Source organism: Passer domesticus, chromosome 1 (genome assembly GCF_036417665.1).
Source record: "Passer domesticus isolate bPasDom1 chromosome 1, bPasDom1.hap1, whole genome shotgun sequence".
NCBI classification, from domain to species: Eukaryota; Metazoa; Chordata; class Aves; order Passeriformes; family Passeridae; genus Passer; species Passer domesticus.
The window spans coordinates 160,564,059-160,588,582 of NC_087474.1; the positions used below are offsets into that span (position 1 = coordinate 160,564,059).

General features: G+C 48.0%; 2 protein-coding genes across 2 annotated transcripts in view; both read right to left on the reverse strand.

Moving 5' to 3' along the window:
- TOP1MT (DNA topoisomerase I mitochondrial) overlaps positions 1 to 21,455 on the reverse strand; it is a 350,131-nt gene extending 328,676 nt beyond the window's left edge. The window contains exon 1 of the mRNA XM_064399335.1: positions 21,452 to 21,455. The gene's annotated coding sequence lies outside the window, so the exon portion shown is untranslated. The remainder of the gene's footprint in view (positions 1 to 21,451) is intronic.
- ZC3H3 (zinc finger CCCH-type containing 3) overlaps positions 1 to 24,524 on the reverse strand; it is a 125,543-nt gene that overhangs the window by 92,015 nt on the left and 9,004 nt on the right. The window lies entirely within an intron of this gene.

Here is a 24,524-nt window from a genome sequence, read left to right on the forward strand (position 1 = left end):
AATTTAAGGGTGGGGAGAGCCAGCGGAGCAGCACATGGCACACCTCCTCTTCTCCTTTCTCTCCGGTTTTTTCCCTTCCTGCTGAGCACAGACATCACACGGGAGGTGCCCGCAGGATCTGCTTCCCGCCCCGAGGAACCTGGGAAGAGGCACCCCGGGAGCAGCACCTTCCATCAGAGCTTCATTTGCAGACAGAGATTTTCCAGCCCCTCCAGGAGCTCCTCAGGATCCGAGGGTGACACAAACACCAAGCAGACCCACAGGCTCCCAGCAAGTTCCCAAAGTGGGAAAAAAATACCCAAGTCCTACTCAAAACTCCAGAACTTTTCTGTTAACTTGCCACTTCCCAGAATCCCTCTGGATTCTCTCATGGATAACACCATCTGATACCTCAAATGTCACCAAAACCTCTCGGAATAAATCTCAAACCTCCCCCTTGATTAACACAAGTGGACATAAAACAACCCAAACCAACTCGAGGCTGTTTCAAACCATAAACCACCTTTGATTTTTTTCCTACCCATAAAACCTGGGACAATATGGAAACCAGGGAGGATGTTTATCCATAAAGTTGGAGTGGAATATCAATATTTATCTGATGGAAATTTACAACGAGCTGGGAAGTGATTATTGATACAGGGATCAGGAATTTGCAGCAAACTGAATGCAAAGCAATGACAGGACCACTACCAAAATACACCATGGGTGTGTTTATTCCATAAATATTCTATTCCCTGCTCCCACAAAAGGGAATCCCAGAAACCTAGTCTAGTGCAAGCTGTCCCTGTCCATGGAAAGGGTTGGAATGAGGTGGTCTTTAAGGTCCCTTCCAAAAACATTCCAAACCATTCTGGGGTTCAGGGTATTTACAGGATTTGCAGGAAGGAAAAGGGATAATGAGGGTGGATTTGCAGGGATAATTTCTGTGGAAGACCTCTGGAATACAAATGGGGGGCGGCGGTGGGCGGGGGGAGCTCAGACTGGAGAAAAGGAGGCTCAGGAGGAACTCCCTGACAGGAAGGTGGAGCCAGGTGGGATCAGGATCTGCTCCCAGGGAACAAGGGACAGGATGAGAAGAAACAGCTTCAAGCAGCACTAGGAGAGGTTTAAGTCGGATATTGGGAAAATTTCTTCATGGAAAAGGTGGTCAGGCACTGGCACAGCTGCCCAGGTTAGAGGTGGAGTCCTCATCCCTGGAAGAATTTCAAATCCGTGTGGATGTGGCACTTGGGGACATGGTCAGTGGTGACCTTGGAAATGCTGAGGGAACACTTGGATTCAGTGGGTTTTTTCCAACCTTAATGATTCCATGATTTTATCTCATAGACTTTGCATTTTGCTGCCTGATATTTGCACCCATCTCCACACTGATTTGGCCCTGAGGGCTTCAGCCACCACTTTTCATGGAATGAAGGAGAAATTCCTTTCTCCATGCAGCTTCCTGGGAGCAACCAAGTGGGAGGATTAGGGAGGAGGGAATCAGGTGGGGAAACTGAGGCAGCATCCAGGATACTTTGCTGGAAAAGCAAAGGAGACATCAGTGCTGCCCTGACTTCCCAGGATTTCCCTCCCTTCAGTTAACACCTGATCCCTTCTCCAGGAATTCAGGAGACAGGATAAAAGTGGGATGTCAACAAAAGGGCTGCACTTTTCCAGCAGGGGTGCTGGAAATGGTTGGAGTCTCCAAGATAATTGTGTCCATGTGCAGGGTGGGAAAGTGGCTGGAGTCAGGTTTCGGTCCAGCCGTGAATTCCCAAATTGTGGGGCTATTAATACATCCTGGGATGCTGGGACACGGCCATGGCATGCCAGCTGTGCCTCTGGATTGGGAACAACTGCGTGCTGCAAGTCTGGACCAAGGACTGTGTGGCCCTTTCCATAAAACCAATCCCAGCCCCAGCACTGATCCCACTGATCATCAGTGATCCAGGGATAGCTCTGCCCTCCAGTTCCCAAAATTCATCCTTAAAAAGTGGTTAATAATCTGGATCATTACATGGAATTTCACCAAATCCATGCAGAAAAACCTCAAGCTGAAGTCTAAAAGAGCTTTAGCCCTGGCCAGGTTCCAAGTGTCAGAATCTAGGGACAGGTCTCAGGATCCAGGGACTGCTCTGCATTCCACTTCCCAAAATTTCATCCTTTTTTAAGTAGTTAATCTGGATCCTTACATGGAATTTGGGGTTAATTCTGTTGCAAATCCCTGCAGGAAAACCTCAAGATGAGGTTTAAAAGAGCTTTATCCTCTGTTCATTCTGCCCTTCACTTCAAGATATTCATCCTTAAAAATCTGGATCATTTTGGATCAAATTTTTACACAAAATTTGGGATTAATTCTCCTGCGAATCCCTGTAGGAAAATCTCAAATTCAGTTTTAAAGGGGTATTAGAGCCTGTCACATCCCAGGTCTCAGATTCCAGGAATTGTTCTCTCTCCATTTAAAAAGTGGTTAATCTGGATCATTACATGGAATTTGGGATTAATTTTGATGCAAATCCAGGCAGGAGTGAGCACAATGGGGAATACTTTGGTCTTCCCTTAGGATACCTCAGAGGAATTTTTTAACACAGCCCTCAATATCCCACTTTTCCTCGTTTAAAAGCAAGAAAACCAGGAAGCAGAACGACAAACAGATTCTTCCTAGAGCAGACAGAAGGATCAAAAGCAAAAACAATGACAAAACTAAAAAAAAAAAATAATTCCCCAGTTCACCTTTTTTCCTTCCAAAGCTGCTTTAACACTTCCTTGACTGCCCTAAATCCTAAGGAATCTCTTTCCCATTCTCCATTCTGGCCCTGCTTTAAAAAAAAATAAATCTGGAATAAACCGATTTTTAATAAACCAAATATTAAGGAATTCCTTGATTTATCCAAGTGTTTAAGCCCACTTAAACTCCTGTGCCACCAAATTTACACCCTCAGGAGTCCCGGGAAAAAGCTCCAAAGATTCCTTTGCATCCCCCCCCTCAATTCTTTCCCGAAGGGAGGGAGCGAGCGGCCGGAAAAACCGCAAAGGTGGGAGCTCTTTTCCAAGTCTTCTAACGAATTTCCCGGCTCTCCGGGATGACAGATCACCGAAGCTCCAGATGGATTGCTTGGAAAAGTGAGATGGTCGTGTTTGGGCCCCGACGTCAGCACATCCCATCAATCTCCGGGGAGTTCATCCCCCCCCCTTCCCTTTTCCAGAGTTCATTCCCACTTCATTACAGGATGGAGTGAGCCGGGAGTGTCTGATTTACCGGATACTTCCTGAGCTCCGGGAGAGGCACTGGGAAAATGGGAGCGGAGCTTTGTGTTCCCAAAGCAGCACCTGCCTCGCTGATATTCCTTAAAAAGGGGCACAGGGGAGGAGGGAGGAAGGATTCATCTTATGGAATGATGTGGTTTTCCACTTCCCTCTTTTTGGGTGGTAAAATCCTGGGAGAAATGCATTCCCTGGAAGGATAACACATCCCAAAGGGAATGCCCTACTCCTCTGGGAATCTCCTGCAGATCCCGTTCTCCTACACCAAATGCCTGAATCCAAGGACAGCTCCGTTTTCCTGGCTAGACAACACATCCCAGAGGCTCTGCCTGCTTTTCCAGGAACCTTCTAAAAATCCAATTTCCCTAAATCAAACACCAGGAGCCTCAAAAGATGGGAAAACACAATTTTCCCGGCAGGACAATACATCCCAAAGGGTCTGCCCTGCTCCTCTGGGAATCACCTGGAGATTCCACCCTCTTACACCAAACACCAAATGCCTGAATCCACAAAACAGCCCAGTTTTCCTGACTGGACAACAAATCCCAAAGGCTCTGCCCTGCTCCACCAGGAATTTCCTGGATATCCCACTCTCCCACACAAAATTCCAGAAGCCTCAAGTCGTAGAGAGAAGATTTTCCCTGTGGAAACTTTGCAGGACATCACCAAACCCCACCTTAAATCACCACCACAGCAGGTTCACATCACCAATTCATATTTTTTTTTTTTTCCAAAAAAAGCCCTTATCCTGATTCCCAGAAAAGACCTGGAGAGCTTTTCCCACTCTTTTCCATAAATCCATGCCCTCCCTGGACAAGCCCAGCCGTGCTGAAAACGGATTTTTGGCACTCTGTGACATAAAGGTGCCGCTGCTCCCGGCTCCCAGGTAATTTCCTGGTCAGCATCCCTTTATCCCACCATCTGCTGGAATGATTACGAGCTGGAAAAATCCTGACCCAGCAGGAAAAGTGGAGAAGGATGAGGCAGAGGGAAGCAGATGCAGCAGGATCGGGCTGGAGCGGAGTTCCAGCACGGAGCTTGTGCCTCCGGAACGAAATCCTCCTGGATATGTATAAAAGAGGGGGAAAAGGGGGAAAAAAATTCCCAGCATGACGATATTTCATGGAAAAATGAGGATTTGGAGGTTGCTTTTTTATTTTGCATGAGGAATTTTATATCATAAAAAGGCAATGTTCCCATTTACTCAAATTATAATTGAAGGTGGTTTGGGATTTTTTTAAATCCCGAATTTTTGTCTGTGAAAAGCCAGGAATGCACATCCCATTTTTATCCTTTACAGGGATCCCTTCACTCCTCAATTTGGTCACTCTGGCACGAAGCTCTTTGCCAGAAAATCCAAGACAATCCAGGTCGGCAGGGACCGATTGGAAAAGATGGATTTGATTTTCCAACGGAGCCGTTCGCGCTCTTGTTCTGCTCCAGAGGGTCCGGAGGTGATGCCACCCCATTCCCTCCCCTTGTGGAGCAATTAAAGCAGTGATTAATTAATTAATTGTGGCTAAGCACAGGACGAAAGTTTTTGGGAAGGCAAGGAAATAAAATAATCTGATCCAATAAAAAATTCCCGGTTAACTCACCGTTCTTGGGAATCAATTAACAAGACAGGAATCGGCTCCGTGTGGGAAACATCCCAGAGGCAGCAGAAAAGCAACCCCAGCTCTGTCCCTAAGGCAGGAATCCCACACGGAGTGGGAAAAGGTAATTACAGGAGCACTGGAAAACAGGATTTATTCCCAAAGGGATTTTTTACAGAGCATCATTTTCTCAGCATCTTATGCCGCTCTCACTCCTGATAGTTCAGGAATAGTGGGAATGAAAGAGTTAAAAAAAACAACACGGTGTTTAAATGCAATTCTTGCACCTCACAGCTTATCCAGGATATCCCAAATTATCCAGGATTCATGAAGACCCCAGAGGGTTTAACTAAAGAGGAGCCGGGATACGCCTCACTTTATTTGGGACTGACGGGCAGAATTAGGGATTAAACCCAAATTTACCCTGAAAGTCCCACAAAAATGAAGGCAGGGCACCACTGCCGGGGAAATTCCAAGCAGCTCCGGCCCGGCTACAATTCCTGCTGAACACACGGATATTTTGCTGCTTCTTGTAACTCTCAGTTCGTTTTTCCCTCTGGGAAAAAAAAATCCTTTCTCCAGAAAAACAGCAGAGGCATCGTGCCCCCTAGAGGGTACCACGGCAGGTCCTGGTGTCAGATCCTGCTTCTCCGTATCCCAACGGGAAAAAGATGCAAGGAAAAATCAATTTCCTCCCACAGATTTCCACACCTGTGCCTGAATATGCTTTGTAAAGAATTCGAAAAGAAAGGGAGAAAGGCATCCGGGAATTTTAAACTTTGCAGTATAGGCTCCAAATTTTCTACCCCCCCAAATTTTCCTTTCCCACTGGAAAGGAAATTTCCAGTTGGTGTAATTAAACCCCAAATCAAGGAATCCAGGAAAAAAAAAATCTATCCCAAACCAAGGAATACAGGCAAGAGATCCCTTTTTGTTTTGCTGGAGCAACACACATGGAATGAAGCTCTCCACGTAAGCTAGGCTGAGTCCAGTTATCCCCAAAAATCATCCCAAAAGGATCCCTTTGGGATGTGGTCTTGCTCAAAGCCTCGGGGTGGGGGGGGGGGGGGGTTATTCACCACCACATCTCCTATTCCCAAGTTTCTTCCTGCTTTTCAGTGCTGGGAAAATGCTGAGTCCAACAACACAGCTACAATTAAACGGGAAAGTGGAAGGGGAAAAGCAGGGAAAAGCCAAAAGGAATAGGTTTGAAGGCAGAGAGTGGGAACAGATGGGAGTCAATGAGGCACAGAAATACAAGGAAAAGGCTGCTCCTGCCTCAGGGAGCTGCCAAGGTGAAGGATCCATGCCGGGAAAGGGATGGAAAAGGAATATCCTGACACGGGATAGAGCTCAAGGAGCATCCACAGATGAGGAGAGGGATGTTTGCTCCTTTTTAAATGCACTGTCTGGAAGATGGAGGGGGTGCGGTGGAGTATTCTCCTGGTGGAATTTAAGGAGCCAAAAATCCCAGATTTTGCACAGGCAGCAGCCCTGGTTTATCCCAAATTCCAAACCATGCTTTCCATGGGGCAAAGGAATGTCCTGCTCCACTGTCAGCAACAACTCTGCCACTTCCCCAAGCTCTCAGGACACCTTTCCCAAGAAAACCGTGGAACTGGGAAGATGAGGACGCAGCAATCCCAAAGGGCTGGGTAGCCTGGAGCTGACATTCCCACAGGGAACAAGCTGAGCCTTCCCTCCAGGCTTCCTTCAGCTGACTCCCTCAGGCTCGTTCCAAGATCCCCGGCTCTTAATTAAGCGTAGCTAATCAGACACCTGGAATTATCCAGCCCTGTGACATTCCCAGCGGGAAAAGGGGAGGGGAAATAAACCCCACCCCACTTGTTTCACCACCAGCCTGAGCTCAGGGACAGCTGCAGATTCTGACCGGGAGCTTCCCATTTGTTTGGGAGCTTTGGGAAAGGTCCAAGGGAAAAAAAAAAAAAGGAAAGGGGATTTGCAGCTGTGGGTGTGTACTGGAATAACACCTTTGGGAAGTGGCACCTGGGAAATTCTTGGCACTGCAGGGAGCAAGGTGGTACCAGATCCTGACTGGAATATCCAGACTCCAAATTACAGGATTATGGAATGGTCTGGGCTTGAAAGGAGCTTCAAGATCATGGAATTCCAACCCCTGCCATGGGCAGCAACACCTTCCACTACCCCAGATTGCTCCAAGCCAAATCCAACTTGGCCTTGGATACTTCCAGGGATGGGGCAGCTTCTCTGGGAATTCCATTCCAGCCCCTCACCAGCCTCCAGGGAGGAATTCCTTCCCAATTTCCCATGTAACCCCTGCCTTCTGGCAGTGGGAAGCCATTCCCTGTGTCCTGGCACTGCATTCAAGGGGAAGAAAGGAAAAAGGAGCTCTGGGATTGGATGCAATGGTGACACAGCTTCCAGGGATTTTTCCCAACACCAGCTGTGCTTTTTGAGGGAGATGCACAGGAACCTGGAGAAGTTGTGGAGTCCTCATCCCTGGAATTTTCCAGGCCAGACTGGATGGGGCTTGGAGCACCTGGGACAGTGGAATGTGTCCCTTCCCATGGCACAGGGTGAAAGTGGATAAGCTTTAAGGTGCTTTCCAACCCAAACTATTCCAGGATTTTAGGAAGGTGAGGGTCACCGAGCTGACAGCGAGCAAGGATTTTATCCTGGGAAAAGGAGAAGGGAGCACAGCAACAACTCCCATCACCTCCTCAACTCCTTCCCAGCCCTCATGGAATGACAGATGATGAGGGAAGGGGGGGTCAATCCACAAGGAATCAGAGGAGCCAAGTGGCAAATCAACAACAGAACCAGGATGAGATCATCTGCAAAAATTACCCCAGGAGGTGTTGGGAATCGAATCCCGCACTATTCCCCGCTGGCCTCAGGAGCCCCTGATCTCCCACCCTCTCCAGCTTGGGATGCTTTTTTAATTTACGGGAATCACATCTTGCCCGGAGCTTTCCATGACGAATCCCATCAATTCGACGTATCCGAACAGAATTTTAAAATTGGAAAGGCACCTGTGGAAGCAGCGAGGAGCTTCCCAAGGCCGCGGAGCGGAGGCTGAGCCAGGGCCGGCGTTCCTGGCGTGAGTCGGATGCCAAGCTGGATGTTTCCGTAGGGACTCGACAAATCCAAGAGCTGTCCCGAGCCAAGGAGGGTAAAGATAGATCCAGCACACCAGGACAAACCCGTGGTTGGAGCTCCTCTTGTTCCCAGTTTTCCCCTTTTTCCTCGTGCGCCGTTCTCCCTCACGAGTGATCCCCCCGCTTGGGAGTGTTGGGAGGAAAGTTGGGAATGGGATAAGGTTACTCTGTCCCCAGGGAGGGAGAAGTGGCTTGCTCACAGCTGGCATTGCCTCGTTTTCTCACAGGCAGCTAATTGGGAATTTTCATCACTCCTGCTGTTATATATGGACGCAAGAGGTGGAAAAGGGAAAAGATGATGGCTCGGAACAGGTGTTTCCATTAAGGATTTCAGCGGGAATATTTCCGCAGCCTGCCGAAACCAACTTCCAGGAGTCAAACCCAAGGCACGGCCCTGGAAAGGAGCAGCTCAGGACATTCCTGGTTCCTTTTCCATGGGCTGATTCTGGAGCTGAGGGATGAGACAATCTCTGGAGATGTGCAAATGTCACTCAAAGGAATAAGAACCACAAGTGTCATCTCACAAATCCGTGGGATGCTCTTGGAATGTTCTTTTCTGTTTGTGGCTACAGAAAAATTCAATTAATTTTCCTCCACAGGAAAATAACAATATATGGAATAACACAGGGAGGAATTAAGTCTTAATTAGCAGGAATTCCAATTCCTCTGAGTAATCCTAGAGAAAAGAGAACGATCTTTCCTCTCCTATACTTTCCTGTACCTGCACTCTGGCACTTCACACCTGCAAATATTCCTGTTACATGGAAAAATCGGATGGAAGAATATCCTGGAGCATCACAGCCATGGAGGTGGATCATTCCAGCCTTTTCCAGACCCACTGAGCCCAACCTTGAGGTCATAACCTTGGTTCTAATTCCAGCTCCATCCCAATCCATGGGCATCCTGGAGCAAGTCCAGAGGAGGCCACGGAGATGCTCCAAGGGATGGAACCAGGCTGGGAATGTCCAGCCTGGAGAAGGGAAGGATCCAGGGAGACCTTGGAGCCCCTTCCAGTGCCTAAAGGGGCCCCAGGAGAGCTGGAGAGGGACTTTGGAAAAGGGATGGAGAGACAAGACACAGGGAATGGCTTCCCACTGTCAGAGAGCAGGGATAGATTGGATATTGGGAAGGAATTCTTCCTTGTGAAGGTGTTGAGCTGGAATGAAATTCCCAGAGAAGCTGTGGCTGCCCCTGGGTCCCTGGAAATGTCCAAAGCCAGGTTGGGTGGGGCTTGGAGCATCCTGGGATAGTGGAAGGTGTCCCTGTCCATGGTAGGGGTTGGAACTGGATGACCTTCAAAATTCCCAAACCATCCTCTGCCCATCCCGTGGATGAGGAAGGGTTTTGCTTTCCTGGATTGCCAAACTGGCACTTGGAAATAAATCCTAAATTTTACTAAATCAGGACAATTATTCACAGGAGGTTTGTTCACAGGACCAAATCCAGACACAAATATTCCTACAAATGCTGAATATTCCCAATGTCAAAGCTTGGCTGCAATGCAATCAGCAGCATTCCAAGGAATCACAGGAATCACTACTTCCACCTCTGCTCCTCCACTGCACAAAAATTCCCTGAAATCCCACAAAAACCCAGGAAAGCAGCACTTATTATTTTCCATTACAGGTATAAAATACTCGGAGCATTCCCAACAATTCCCAAGAGCTGATGAACAACGTAAGGATTCATTTTTCCCTGGGAAGTCTCAGGGAGGAAAGGGAGCAGTGACCCAGAATCTGAGAGCAAATAAAAATAATAAAGTGCATTTTAGAGGGGTGAATTTCCTGCTCCTGCACTGAAATCCAGCAGGGAATGCTGCAAGGAAGAGCAGAAGGAAAATCAGGTTTACAGGAGGGAAAATAAGGAAGAGTTATGGGATTAAAAGGAAATGCTCCATTAATATTTCTCCTTAAATAACAACAGCCATAACTCAGCCTATTCCAAGGGGTGACAACGTGACACTGCAACTGGAGATGCTCTTGGGAGCAACAAAATGACTTCCCAGGATAGTCTTTGGAGCTGGAATTGAATCGGAGATGAGATCTCCGTATTTTAATGGGATCACTCCACTGGCAGCTGCTCAGCATCCCGCAGTCATTGTCCGGGATCCCATCCCAGGAGGTGCCAAACAAATCCCAAACAAAGAGCTTGAATGAGTTGATTTTTCCTAACAATGCCATAATTGTTGGGATAACTAATTAATGCCGGCTGCAAGCCTGGAGCAGAGCCCTGACTGTGCTAATTATGGAATTTTTAATCCATCCCCTCTTGTTTCACCCGTGGAAGGAGCTCCTGGAGACAGCAAGGAGGGAGAATTGTGGAGGTGCTGCTGCTTCCCAACTCTTGTTTTCTAAGCCAGCTCCAAGTGCTGCTTCCATGATCAGGCGACCAGGAACATCCCACAGGTGGATATCTCATTTTTCCCTCTTCCTTGACTTTCACCTTAAGCTTTTTACTTCCCACATGCAATTCCCATTCCCTCAGGACTCAACATTCAAGATTTTTAGGGATAAACTTCCAAAGCACCACCTCATATTGTCCCTTTCTCTGGAGCTGTGGAAGAAGCGACCAAAAATCCTGCAGGAATGGGATGATGAAGGACTGAGCACAGATTCTCATGGATTTCAAATGTGTATTTCCTTCCAGACATGGAAATTCAGGGAAAATCCCATGAAAGAGACTGGTTGGCAGCAGGGACAGCTGGGAAAAGCAGCATTTTGGCCACATCAATCCAAGAGTTCCCTAATTCCCAATTAGAAAGGGAAATGCCAGCTCCTTCCAGTCCTTCTTCCCCACTCCGACACCAGCAGCTCTTCTCGTGAAGTGCTCCAAGATCCCTCATTAACATCCCTAATTATTTAATTTTTACCCCAAATTTTCAAAGGGAAAGCTGGGCAGAGAGAGGACATGCTGATCCATGGATCACATCCACATCCCAACAGGTTTGTAGGATGTGTCAGCTTGGGAGATGGGCCCTGGAATGCGCTGAATCCATGGAGCACATCCACATGGTCCTGGATCTGCTCCATAAATGTTTTCTAACATTTCTGACCCAGCTGTAATCCAAGCTGAGACCACCTCAAGCTCCTTTTCGTTCTCATTTATCCCTGTTTTCTCTTTCCCAAGATGGGATCCTTTGGATACCAGATGGGATACACGCTCCAGATTTGGATTCTCCCATTGCACGGAGCCGATTAAGGGCATATTCCTAAGGAATTCTGGAGGTCAACGCTATAATTCAGGCAAACAGGGGAAGCCATTCCGAGGTGCTGAATGATTTAAAACAGAATTCCCTGCCCAGCCATTCCCGGGTGCCACCTGTCGGAGTTTGGAGCCTGAGAAAATACCCAGGAATGAGCAGAATCCCAAGGCACAGCTCCGCTCCACCAACTGCCGTAAGGAAGAAGCTGCTAATGGCTCCTCACTTGCTCCAGGGATTATGTCATAGCTCAAATTGTATTCCCAAGGAATGGGGTTACCACATTCCAGAGGAACGTGCTGGATACACACAGCAGCTTCCCAGGGCTGGAAACAACACGGGCAGCACAAGGGCACAGGAAAGAAATATCCCGGTGGACACACAGGGAAGTTTGCTCCAAGGATTTCCCTCCTGTCAAGCCTCTCAATTTTCAGATTTCTGGGAGAAGGGACACACTTCCTCTGGAGACTCAAGGATGAAAATGTTCCACAGGGAAAAAAAAATAAAAAATCACAGAATCGTGGAATGGTTTTGGGCTGGAAGGCAGCCCCAAGATCACCACATTCCAACTCCTGTGCCACGGGCAGCCACACCTTCCACTATCCCAGGCTGCTCCAAGTCCTGTCCAGCCTGGCCTGAAAAAGGCCAAAAAGATAAATGACAGAGCACAGATTCCTTTAACACCGTTTCCCAAGAGATTCCCACATTTCCAGGTGCAGATTTGCTGTCACAGACACAGCTCTGGCTCACTGTGGTCCTCTGGTACTTCCCAGCTGTTTCCAGAGCCATGCCACATTCCAAACACATTCCAGTCCCTAAAACCACACCTTCTCCTTGTGCTGGGATAGTGAGATCCCACCAATCCTCAGATCCGACTTCCCAGATTAAAATCTTTCCCTAAATTCTATTATTTTAGCACTGTATTTTAGACAAACCAACTTGAACAAAAAAACTTCCAAAGATCCCAAACCACGACCAGTCCACACAAAACATTCCCACGAAATCCAGAAGAAAACAAGATGTAGGACAAGACTGAGACCAATCCATAAACCTGGTTTATTTGGAGAGTCAGCACTTCTCAAATCCACCCGACTGCACCGTGGGGACTTGGAGCTGCCAGGGAATGTCACCTGTCAAGGCCACTTAGAGGGAGAGTGGCTCATCCTTGATGTTCCCATCCCGTAAATATTTCAAACAAAAACCAATTAACACCACTCCAGGCTGAAAAAAAAGCTGCTCCACTCTTCTCCCTCAGAAATAAACTTTCCAAACTCGGAGAAAACTGGAGGGGAGGAAAAACAAGCCAGGGTTTGATGCTTTTCCTTCCCGCCTGAATCCCTCCATCACTCCTGAGGGAGAAGGGTGGCAGCTCCAGGTTTCCTCTCGTTCCTTAAAATCCTGGTCACAAAATATCCTCAGCATCTTTCTCACTGATCCAGTTCTTCCCAGCATTAATCTTGAGTCCCTCCTTTTCATGGAATCGAAAAGGCTGGAAAAGCCCTCTAAGGTCAGTGAGTCCAAGAGAAGGGAATGGAGCTGGGAAGTGTCTGAAGTACCAGGAGCAGCTCAGGGAGCTGGGAAAAGGGCTCAGCCTGGAGAAAAGGAGGCTTTGGAAGGACCTTTTCACTCTGCAATTCCCTGACAGGAGGGTGGAGCCAGGCGGGAGTTGGGATCTGCTCCCAGGGAACGAGGATAGGAGGGAATGGCCTTAAATTGCACCAGAGGAGATCCAGCTTGGATATCAGGGAAAAATTCCATGGGAAGAGTTGACAAGCCCTGGCATGTGACTCCCATGGAATCACAATCCCTGGAAGGGTTCAAAAAATGTGTGGATGTGGAACTTGGAACACGGGCTGGTGCTGGGTTAATGGCTGGACTTGATGATCTTAGAGGCCTTTCCCAAACTCAGTGATTCCATGATTTCTTTGGCCCTCCTCCACTTCCCTCTGCGACCTCCAAACTCTTTTGATTTTCTCCCCATTTCCTTTTGCTTGATCTCCCCAACACACTCTGATCCTACAGGAATGGGGACCTAAAGGATCACCAGCCACACCAGGAGGGAGTGACAGCACAGGGAACAGAATCTTGGAATGCTTTGGAAGGGACCTTAAAGCTCATGCAGTTCCACCACTGACATGGTCAGGGACACCATCCACTATCCCAGATTTCTCCAAGACCCATCCAACCTGTCCTGGAATGCTTCCAGAAACGGGACAACCACAGCTTCTCTGCAAAACCTGAGCCAGGGCCTCCCCACCCTCACAGGGAAGAATTCCTGCCCCAGAGGTGGGAGGTGGGATTTTTGCCCAGATCCCACAGCGCTGGGATCTTCCAAAGTTTTTTTCCCCAGATCTCTTTTTCCCAGATCTGCTTCCATCTTCCATGCCGGAAAACCCACGAGCAGCAGCAAAAAAATTTATCCCAAGGTTATGGAGGTCCATCAACAATAAAGACTCTTTGGTTTCAATCAGCTCAAAATGGACTCCAAGGACATTCCCCAAGTATTCCAGGGATTGCTGGTATTCCAATTTCAGAGTATCTCCAAATGGTAAAACCCTTTCCAGGCCACCAGAAATTCCAGAACAGGGAAAATAAATCCCTCCTGTCTCCCACTGTCTTGGCTGAATTGGATCCCAGCTGATTTGAACATAAAGAGGTTTTGTTGGTGGTTTTGCGGGAATTTGTTTTGTTTCCCTTTATTTTTTCCATAAATAAAAATAAAACAAATCACCCCAAACTTCATCCATCCACACACACTGGAAGGAAAAATCCCATCCAGCCTTTTTCACTCAGCTGCCACATCCAATTATTCTCTCTAGGCCATGTGTCAGGAACCATCTCCTAAATATATGGAATATTGAAAGACCAGGAGAGTCAGACTTCCAGCCCTCATCCCATCAGTGACCTGAATGAACTGGGAGCTGACTGGATGGCAAAGCTGGAAGGAAAAAAACATTCCCTGAAAAATCTCTGGCATTCCTTTATTTTGCTCTTCAGTAATCCACTGGGGTATCCAAGAGCATCTGGAGCTGCAAATCCTGACTCGAGCCCAAATTCCAGGGTGGATGGGGTGCAGAGCAACCTCGGATAGTGGAAGGTGTCCCTGCCCATGGCAGGAGTTGGAATTCCATGATCTTTAAGGTCTCTTCCAATGCAAACTATTCCATGACTCTGTGATGCAAAATTCCTTCTGAGTACTTCTTACCCACATTTTACAGGAAAAGCCAACCACTAAAAATCCCTCAGGAATGTCAGTGATCCTTTTCATAGGATAAAACATCCTTGTCTAGGGAGAAACTAGAAGTTTATGGAATTTCTCCTTCTCCCAACACAGCACATTCACAACCATCAACTCCAGAACTGACTTAAAAATTGGGAAAATACCTCAATCCTACAGGATTCAAGATTTGGGAAAAGTTTTTAAAACATATTGACAACAAACACACTACTGCTTTGAATTCCAAGGATAATGCTGCTCCATTAAGTAACCCGGCCACTCTGCTCCCATGAATATTTAAAGGAGAAAAAGCAAAGCATTAGGGAATGAGGCAACCTGGAATGTGCACTAAGATCCCTGGGAAGAGGGGACAGGACAAAGGAAGTGTCAGCACAGCCGAAGTGGCCGCTGTGATGTCCAGGATTGGGTTTTAAGAGGATGGAATGGGAAGGGAAAAGTCTTTTCCGACACCACTTAGTGAGGAATGAGCCCTTCGGAACAGGCAGCGACTGACACGCAATGGGAAGTGGATCCATGGTGAAAATCCATTAATGGAAACGCAACAAAGAGGAAAATGTCCTTTCAGTTGAAAGGGAAAACTGGCTGGGAATTGTAGGGATGGAATAACACAACAAAAAAAAACCAAAAAATTTTGGAATTGATGTTTCCTGCCGTGTATTACTAGAAATATCTGGGAACGTATTAAGGAATTAAATAAAAAAAATTTAAAAATGAACAGAAATAAATATTAATTATTCCTTCCAGGGCCTAAAGGGCTCCAAGAAAGCTGGAGAGGGACTTTGGATAAGGCATGGAGGGACAGGAGACAGGGAATGGCTCCCACTGCCACAGAGCAGGGTTAGATGGGATATTCGGAAGGAATTCTTCCCTGTGAGGGTGGTGAGGGGCTGGAATGGAATTCCCAGAGAAGCTGTGGCTGCCCCATCCCTGGAAGTGTCCAAGGTCAGGTTGGATGGAAATTTGAACAACCTGGGATAGTGGAAGTTGTCCCTGCCCATGGCAGGGGTGGGACTGGATGGTCTTGAAGGTCCCTCCCAGTTCACCCCATTCTGTGATTCTGGGATACTCCAAAAAAGAAATCAAATTCCATGCCCAAATTCCCAGCCATTGATGTCAGGCACTTGTTATTGATTTGTCAGGGTCAAGGCAGAGAGGGAGAGCAAGAGGAACAACACAGAGCAAAGTCTGGAATTATGGAATTGAAAGCTGGAAAAGAGCTCTAAGATCATCGAGTCCAAACCTCAGCCCAGCACCACCAAGTGCACCACTAATCCCTGTCCTCAAGTGCCAAATCCACACATCCACACATTTTTTGGATGTTTCCAGGGGTGCGACTCCCCCACTCCCCCAAGAAGCCCTTTCCAATGCTTTACAACCCTTTCCATGAAAAACATTTTCCCAATATCCAAACTAAAGCTTCCCTGGCACAACTTGAGGCCATTTCCTGTGGTTCTGTCCCTTATCCCCTGGAAGCAGAGCCCAATCCCCACCTGATTCCACCCTCAGGGAATTGTGGAGAGTGAAAAGGTCCTTCCTGAGACTCCTTTTCTCCAGGCTGAGCATCTCCAGTTCCCTCAGCTGCTCCTGGTTGCTCCAGACCCTTCCCCAGCTCCATGCTCTTCTCTGGATATAATCCAAACCCTCAATGTCTTGTTGTGAGGAGCCAGAAATGATCCCAGAATTCCAGAACTGATCCCAGCTTCACTTCAGAGCCCATGACATGAGACAAAATAAAACAAGCTCCTACTTCCATTAAAAAGCCCAGGGAAACTCCAAGGCTGGAGATTTCCAGTCTGGCAGCAGCAGAGTTTTCCCATCTCGATTTCACTCTGGAATTCTTCACTACATTTTACTGCTGGGCTTGATGCTGTTCCTGCAGCATCTGTGTGGGAATTAAGGACGTTCCATTCAGGAATGTCTCTAACTCGAGACACTAAACAGCCCTGGAGCAGGGCACAGCGTTCCCTCAGGGAATGACAGCAATGCTGGGAGCTCCCAGGAGAGGAGCTGAGGATTCCCTGTGCTAAGCCAAGGCACGTGAGAGCTGGGCCAGAGCAGGGAGAAGGAGCAGGGATCCCACTAGGCAGGGATAGAGCGGAAAAAGGGAAATAAAGGAAAAAAAATCCAGGCATGGGACCCTGAGGTTTAAATTATTGATGAGTCCAAGGGGCTGGAATATCTTGGATGTGTCCAGAAAGTGAGGGAAGCAAACAAAGCCAAGGAGTTGCTCCAGGAGCTGGAGATGGGCTGGGAGAAAAGTGAAGATTCTGTGGAAACCTCAGAGCCCCTTCCAGTGACTAAAGGAGCTCCAAGAGAGCTGGAGAGGGACTTTGGATAAAGGATAGAATGCCAGGACACAGGGAATGGCTTCCCACTGCCAGAGGACAGCGTTAGATGGGATATTGGGAAGAAATCCTTCTCTGCGAGGGTGCTGAGGCCTTGCCACAGGATTCCCAGAGAAGCTGTGGCTGCCTCATCCCTGGAAGCATCCAAGGCCAGCTTGGAGCAACTCCAGGTCCTGGGGCTGTGTCCACTCCCAGCCCATTTGCCACAGGGATGCTCCAGCCCTGAAGGGAGGCAGGAATAACTCCCCACGTAAACACAAGCTCCTTTTGGGATTATTCCGGCAGCGGAGCGGCTGTTGGGAATTGCAGGCACTGGCACCTGTTTATCTCGAGGGGCCAGGCAGGGCCTGAGAAGAGATAAACAAGGATATCAAGTTTAGGATGCTTTTCCACAAAGCTGCTTTCCCCACGTTGTGTCCAGGCCATGGAATGTCTGCCACCCACGCCCTGCCCGGCCCCACAGGGAGAGTGGTGACAGTGGGAGAGTCGCTGGGGCTGGGCATCCCCCTGCTCCGGGGGCTGGAATTGCTCAGGAGCAGGGATCGCTTCACTGGCATTGTATGTCCCAAATACAACATTGTTTTCCTAAACCCCTTCGGCTCAACGAGTGTTTGTTCACTTCGTGGCCTGTCCTCACCTGTCCTTTGCAGGCCCCATCTTCCCCGATCCCAAAAACCTGGATGTGCTACAAAATCCAACCAAGCAGATGATTCCCAAGCTCTGGAAAGAAACTGCAAGGTCCAATTTGCCTCGGTGGATTTTATCTCTGAGTCCTCCATGTCCCTGCAGAGTCGTGATCATTAAATCATGGAATGGTTTTGGTTGGAAAGGATCTTGAAGATCATCACATTCCAGCTCCCTGCCATGGGCAGGGACACCTTTCACTATCCCATGTTGCCCAAATTTCCATCCAAACTGGCCTTGGACACTTCCAGGGATAGGGCAGACACAACTTCTCTGGGAATTCCATTCCAGCCCCTCACCACCCTCACAGGGAAGAATTCCTTCCCAATATCCCATCTATCCCCACCATCTGTCAAGTGGGAAGCCATTCCCTGTGTCCTGTCCCTCCATCCCTTGTCACATTCCCAAGGTAATCCCAAAATCCACTGGGATCATCTCTTTGTATCCTTCGTTACTGGGATGACCCAAAGCAGCCACTGGTTACCATTGTGGCCCCACCAGTGCCACAAAGAGGATTAATGCCAGCTGGAATTCTGTGATTCCAGAGCCCCATTTCGGGGCTCATTTTGGGTTTACCAGGATCTGAAATCCTTTGGAAACAATGAATCCAAACTCTCCAGAAAGAGATGCAGAAATTGATGAGAAGGTCTTTCCAATCCCAGAGAGCCAAGGAAGGCCATCTTTTCCTGTCAAAGGGAATCTGGGAATGGTTTGGGCTGGAAAGGACCTTAAAGCCCATCCAGTTCAACCCCCTGCCATGGGAAGGGACACATTCCACTATCCCAGATTGCTCCAAGCCAGATCTAACCTGGCCTTGGACACTTCCAGGGATCCAGGGGCAGCCACAGCTTCTCTGGGAATTCCATTCCACTTCCTCGCCACCCTCCCAGCAAAAGGTTCCTTCCCAATATCCCATCTAACCCTGCTCTTCTTTTGCTTATCTAAATTTATCCATTTCTTCAGGGAATTTCATCCTTCAAATATTCCCACTGGGGACTCAAGTTCCCCTGGATGTCAGGAATGTCTCCAAAACCACCACTGACCTAAACCCACAATTTGTGGAGTGATATTTCCTTGATTAATTATTATTTAGACTTCTTCATATTTAGGAAAGCAACTTCATTAACCCCATGGACGGGAGGGCTAAAATTAAGAAAGAAATAAAAATCCAGCTGCCATATTGAAAGTCCATTAAGCCAGGAAAGGACCCAACTCTGGTGCTTCTAAACATCAATTATTCTGGAATAATTAATTAGCAAAGCTCTAACAATACATAAAATCACTCGCCTCTGACTCTTCTGATAATTTATGCAAGATTAAAGTATCGCTGTGGTTGCCTTTTCTGGTGCCTAATTCAGCATTTTCTTTTTCCTTATGGAAGCAAGACTCCAGATTTAACTGCTCTAATGCCCTTTTACAGTGTTTGCTGTAGTAAAACCTAACAGCCACTCCGGCAGGCGAGCCGGGAAATGATGGATCACGGAAGCTCAGGGAAAGGGGAGCACCGTAAAACGCCCCAGTTAATGTGGAGAGAGCAGAGTAAATCTTGTTTTAAAAACAGAGCGGGATCTCTGATGGACTCGCTTCACCCCATCAAATTCCCCTTTTGATTTGCTTCCTGATAAGGGAGGGCTCCACTCCTTGATTCCTGATAACAGGGAAAGCATTTGGAAGTCATCACTGCTAAATTGAGGTCACCAATCACTGCAAACACCTCGACCCAGCCAGGAACCAACATAATTCGGGTGGCAGGTTGGGCTTTTCTTCAAAAGGAAAGAATTCCTTGCTTTTTTTTTAATCCCAAAAGGAGCATTTGACACTGATCCACCTGAGCCTTGGGATTCAAGCACACTTTCCCACCCCAAAGCTGGATAAAGAATGGATTGGGAGCAGCTCCAAGGAGAAGGATTGGGGTTTTTGGTGGATGAAAAACTGGATGTGCCCCATCCATGTGTGCTCACATCCCAGAAATCCCCCATATCCTGGGCTCATCCCACAGCGTGGGCAGCAGGAGAGGGGGAATTCTGCCCCTCTGCCCCGCTCAGGTGAGATCCCACCTGGAATTCTGCACCCAGCTTTGGGATCCAACATCAGGAGGATATGGAGATGCTGGAACAGAGCCAGAGGAGGCCAAGGAGATGCTCCAAGGGATGAAGCCAGGCTGGGAGAGCTGGGAATGTCCAGCTTGAAGAAGGGAAGGCTTCAGGGAGACCTCAGGGCCCCTTCCAGTGCCTAAAGCGGCTCTGGGAGAGCTGGAGAGGGACTTTGGAAAAGGGATGGAGGAACAAGACAGAGGGAATGGCTTCCCACTGCCAGAGGGCAGGGAGAGATGGGATCTTGAGAAGGAATTCTTCCCTGTGAGAGTGGGGAGACACTGGAATGGAATTCCCAGAGAAGCCGTGGCTGCCCTACCCTTGGAAGTATCCAAGCCAGGTTGGATGGGGCTTGGAGCAATCTGGGAAAGTGGAAGATGTCCCTGCCCACGGCAGGGGGATTGGAACTGGATGATACTCAAGATTCTTCCCAAACCATTCTGTGATTCCATTGGGGAAAAAAAAAAAAAGTTTGATGGCACATCCCACCCCCTCACCCTTCCCTGGGCTCCCTCTGCCTCATCCAAGGACAAGATGTCCCAGGATATTTTCCCGTGCCGTGAGGAACAACACGGAGTTTCCCATCGCAACAACACTGGAGTTTACAGCCCACACTAAACCTCCAAGAATTCCCGTGCCCTTTTCCAAGGGAGAGCCCCCCGAGGGCGGCTTAAGGGCTGATAACACATGGGATCAGCCTTGGAGCCGATCCCATCCACACCTCCACACAAAATCCCCTACTGACACCGCTCCAAACAATCCAAAATAGAAACAGACTCCTGAAAACCGCACGCGTGGGGATTATCCAGGGGCACGGGGGAGGAGGAAACGTTCCTTGAACTCAGATTTCCTGAGGGATGACAGCAAAATTCCCGTTGACAAGCGAAGTCGAGGCATTTCCCCACCCCTCAGGCTGAAGCAGAAACTCCGGCAAAGCTGCTGGAACAGCAGAGTTTTGTAGGACTCGGGAGATGCTGCCGAGTCCACAAATCCCTTATTCCAGGTGCACCCTGGCATCTGTTCCATATTCCAAGGGGTTTTTGCTCATTTCCAGGGCTTTGTAGAGCACACGGAGCGATCCAGCAAGTCCTGGAATGAACGGCTTAACTGGGGCTCAGCAGCCAGGGAGAGGAATTTCCCTCCGACGCTTCCGCGTCGGCACAAGGAAAATCAAATGAGAAGATTTCCATGAGAAAATTTAAAAATTAAGGATGCAAACCGGGATTTGGAAAAGAACTGGAAGCAGAAAGCAGAACAGAGAAACCTACACAGGTTTTTACAGGGAATTGAGCATCTGCCAGGGCGGGATTTTGGGAATCCTGACAGAGCAGTGGAGGATACTCCGATCATCCACGCCGGCATCAGTAATTCCAACTGTGACCGTGCTGGGAATACCATCAGACAGTTTATTAAGTGGGAGAAAATAGCAAAAGGAAGGAAAAAAAAAAAAAAACAGGGGAAAGGGACTCATTGTCACTTCTCAGGTTATGGAGTTTTTTAATTATCCTTTTATTATCCTTATTTTTATTTAGTAGTGCAAGGAAAGACGAGCAGAGGGACAAGAGGGATCAGCACTGAAATTCCACCCAGTTCCAAGCAGCAGGTCCAAAACTGATTTAAAACCTTCATTTTTGGTGTGATTAGGAGACTCCTAGAGGTCCCTTCCAGGCCAAAGCATTCCATAGACAAATAAATATCTATTTCCAAGATAAAGATCTGTTTCCAAGAGCATGGAGTGACAGGACAAGGGGGATGTGCTTCAAACTGAGAGCAAGTTCAGATGGGATATTGGGAAGAAATTCTTCTCTGTGAGAGTGGTGAGGTCCTGGCTGCCCAGAGAATTTGTGGATGCTCCATCCCTGGAAATATTTAAGGCCAGGCAAGCCCCAGGAGGCAAAATGAGGAGTTCAGGACCTACTGCTCTGTTTCACTTTTTTTTTTTCCCTCTGTTTTTTTTTTTTTTCCCTGTCTATTTTAGTTCCACACCATGCCATCCTTGAAAGGTTTGGAGTCTTACACAAAGCCCCCAACAGACCTGGAAATATCAAGGGTCAAACCAATGGAAGGATCTCATCCATCCCCAAAGCCAAATATTTTTCCTATTAGTGTATAAATAGACTATTCCCCAAAGAGCTGCTGGCTACCAATGGAATCTCCCAACCCAACAGAGCTGGAGCTGCACAGGAGAGGCTCTAAAATAGGGACTGAAGTAAAAATATTGAGGTAAAACTGCCTAAAACAGGGATTGAGAGGTGACTTCCATTAAAACATGGAACGGTTTGGGTGTGAAGGGACCTTCAAGGTCACCTCCTTCCATGGGACACATTCCACTGGACCAGGCTGCTCCAAGTCCCATCCAACCTGGGATGTGGCTTCCACAAAAAACTGAGTGTGCAGGTCAAATTCCGCAGGGAAAGACACTCAGGAATTGTCACCTTCAGGATCCCCATTTCCCTCTATGTTCCCTCTGTAGTAGTCACCAATTTCCCCGATCCCAAATCCAACATCTACACTTCCTTGAGGAAGGCCCATCCCCTCGCTCCAGGCAGGCTGTTATTTTTAAAAGAGGGCTCTGCAAAGAGAATTCCCAATCCTGGCTCCACGCCTGCAGCTCCTCTTGCAGCTCGGGACGAGTCACCTGGAAATGCCAAGTCAAGGCGGAAACCCAAAACCGTTACTTACGACCACTGACGTAACCGGGGCCGGCAAAGAGCCAAGAATGTGAACTTTTCCCAATTCCTGAAGGAGTGAGGAGCCACCTCGCCAGCCACGCTCCACCCCTGGCTCCCAAGGACAAGCCAAAGGGAAGAGGGAGCTGGCAACGGAATGATTTCCGAACAAGGTCAAAGCCAGGTGGGACAGAGGAACGACAGAGAGCAGCGACCTTGGAAGGGTTTGGATCAGCTGGAAGGAACTCGGGAAAACGGGAGTGATGATGGAGCAAAGGAAAAGATGTGATGAACTCTGAGGAGTTCTGTGTGTGATCCAAGATGTGATGAACTCTGAGGAGTTCTGTGTGTGATCCAAGGGCTTCCCTGAGGGAAGGGATCAAGAGCTTAACTCGGCCGTAACGCGATCGGAGGCGTCGCCTCCAAGAGCAGCGAAACCTCACGCAACTCACAAGAAAAATAAAATAAATATACAATAAAACACCAAACAAGGAAAAAAAAACCTCCAAAATTCCCTCAATTGCTGTTCCACTGGGAATCAACTCGCTGGAAGCTTCAAGAAAAAAAAATAGGAGAGGGTAAATAATCCAGGGCTGAGATTTTCAGAGCTGCCAGAGGGATCCAAACACCCGGTGTCAATAAAATTATCAGCAGCTGAGCATTTGGATGCCACCCATAACTTGCTCCTCACCATTTACACCCCCTTTGCTCGCCCAAGTAATGCAAAGCAGCTCCTGCCACTTCTGCCTCCAGCGTTTTTCCAAGCAAACACTCCTAGCCCATCCCAACCCCCTCATGTCGCATCCTGTGGAGTGAGGAGGAGAGAAATGAGGGTTTAGGGAATTTTTTGGAGGGTGATTCTGGCAGTAAAGAGCTGGAGAAGCTTCTGCAGATGCAGGGTGAAGTGGGTTTTCTGAATCCTATGGAATTTATCCTTAGGAGGATGGGAAAACAAACAGGATTCCTTCTGTTCGGCAGTTTCAATACTGGGGTGGCAACACAGGAAAAGAAGGAAGCTGATAACACCAACCACTGGCTTATCTCAGTTTGGAGCAGGAAAAAGGGGAAGATAAGCAGGGAAGGAATATTTCCAAGGGAAGCAACACAAATCCAGGCTGGATGTAGTGGACTTGACAAGGATGTGCTCCCAAATTATTCCTCCTCTGGCCATGGATTTGCACAGCCACAAATGGGGAATTGCAACAATTGCAACAATTCCTCATCTACTTAAGCTGAAGGAGGGAAGGTTTAGTGGGAATTGGGAAGGAATTCTTCCCTGGGAGGGTGGTGAAGAAACGGAACAGAATTCCCGGAGAAGCTTTGGCTGACCCTGGATCCCTGGAAATATCCAAGGCCAGGCTGGACAGGGCTTGGAGCAACCTGGGATAGTGGAAGGTGCCCCTTCCCATAGCAGGGGGGTGGAATTGGATGATCTTCAAGGTCCCTCCCAATCCAAATTATTTTGGGATCTAAATTCCACGATGAACCACCCACCTGTCCCAGGAAAAAAATCCAAAAGCTCTTCAGAAGTTCCTTTAATGCCCAGAGGTCACAGCAGGAAAAGGGAGCCAGGCTTTGAACTCAGGACACAGCAAAATAAGTTGATCTTTGAGATCCCTCCCAGCCCAAACCATTCCATGATTCCTAGCTCATCTCCAGCAGGACATGACCAGTCTCACACGGAGCCACCCGACCTGGCAAGCCCCAAATTATTTAAGGAACAAACACAACATAAATAAGGAAAAGTCCCCGGAGAATCTCCCTCCTGCTTTCCCCATCTCCTGCTTCCAGCCAGCTGTGACCGTGCCGAAGCAATCCCGGAGCAGTCCTGCCTGGAAGGGGACATTACAGAGGTGGAAAAGACACGGAGGAGCCTCTTTGTAATATTCCATGATCCCCCCCGGGCGAGGCGCAGCGCCGGCGCTGCTGAACGCTGCACTTTTGGATTCAATTAAAGTGATTATCTGTTGTGCCAAATAAATTGTGTCCAGCATCTATCCTGCAGGATTTTACACCTCCAGCCTCATTATTCCCTAACTGTTTCCTCCTGTTTATGCTCTCTCCAATTAAATTGCTGATAATATGAGCCAAAATAAAAAACGAGCGCACCTTGTCCGGAGAAAATTGATTCCCTTTTTTTCCTGCACCGGGCGATTGCCAGGTTTTATATACTCTGTTCCTGGCGATCATTAGTAATTCAATTTTCTTTTTATTAGCCCCCTTATCTGCTGAGCAATATAGTGGCAGAGCTGACCTCTTTCGCACGGGTAAATGTTTAAAATCTTTTCCCTGATTAATTTTGCCAGTTAAGGAAAAGA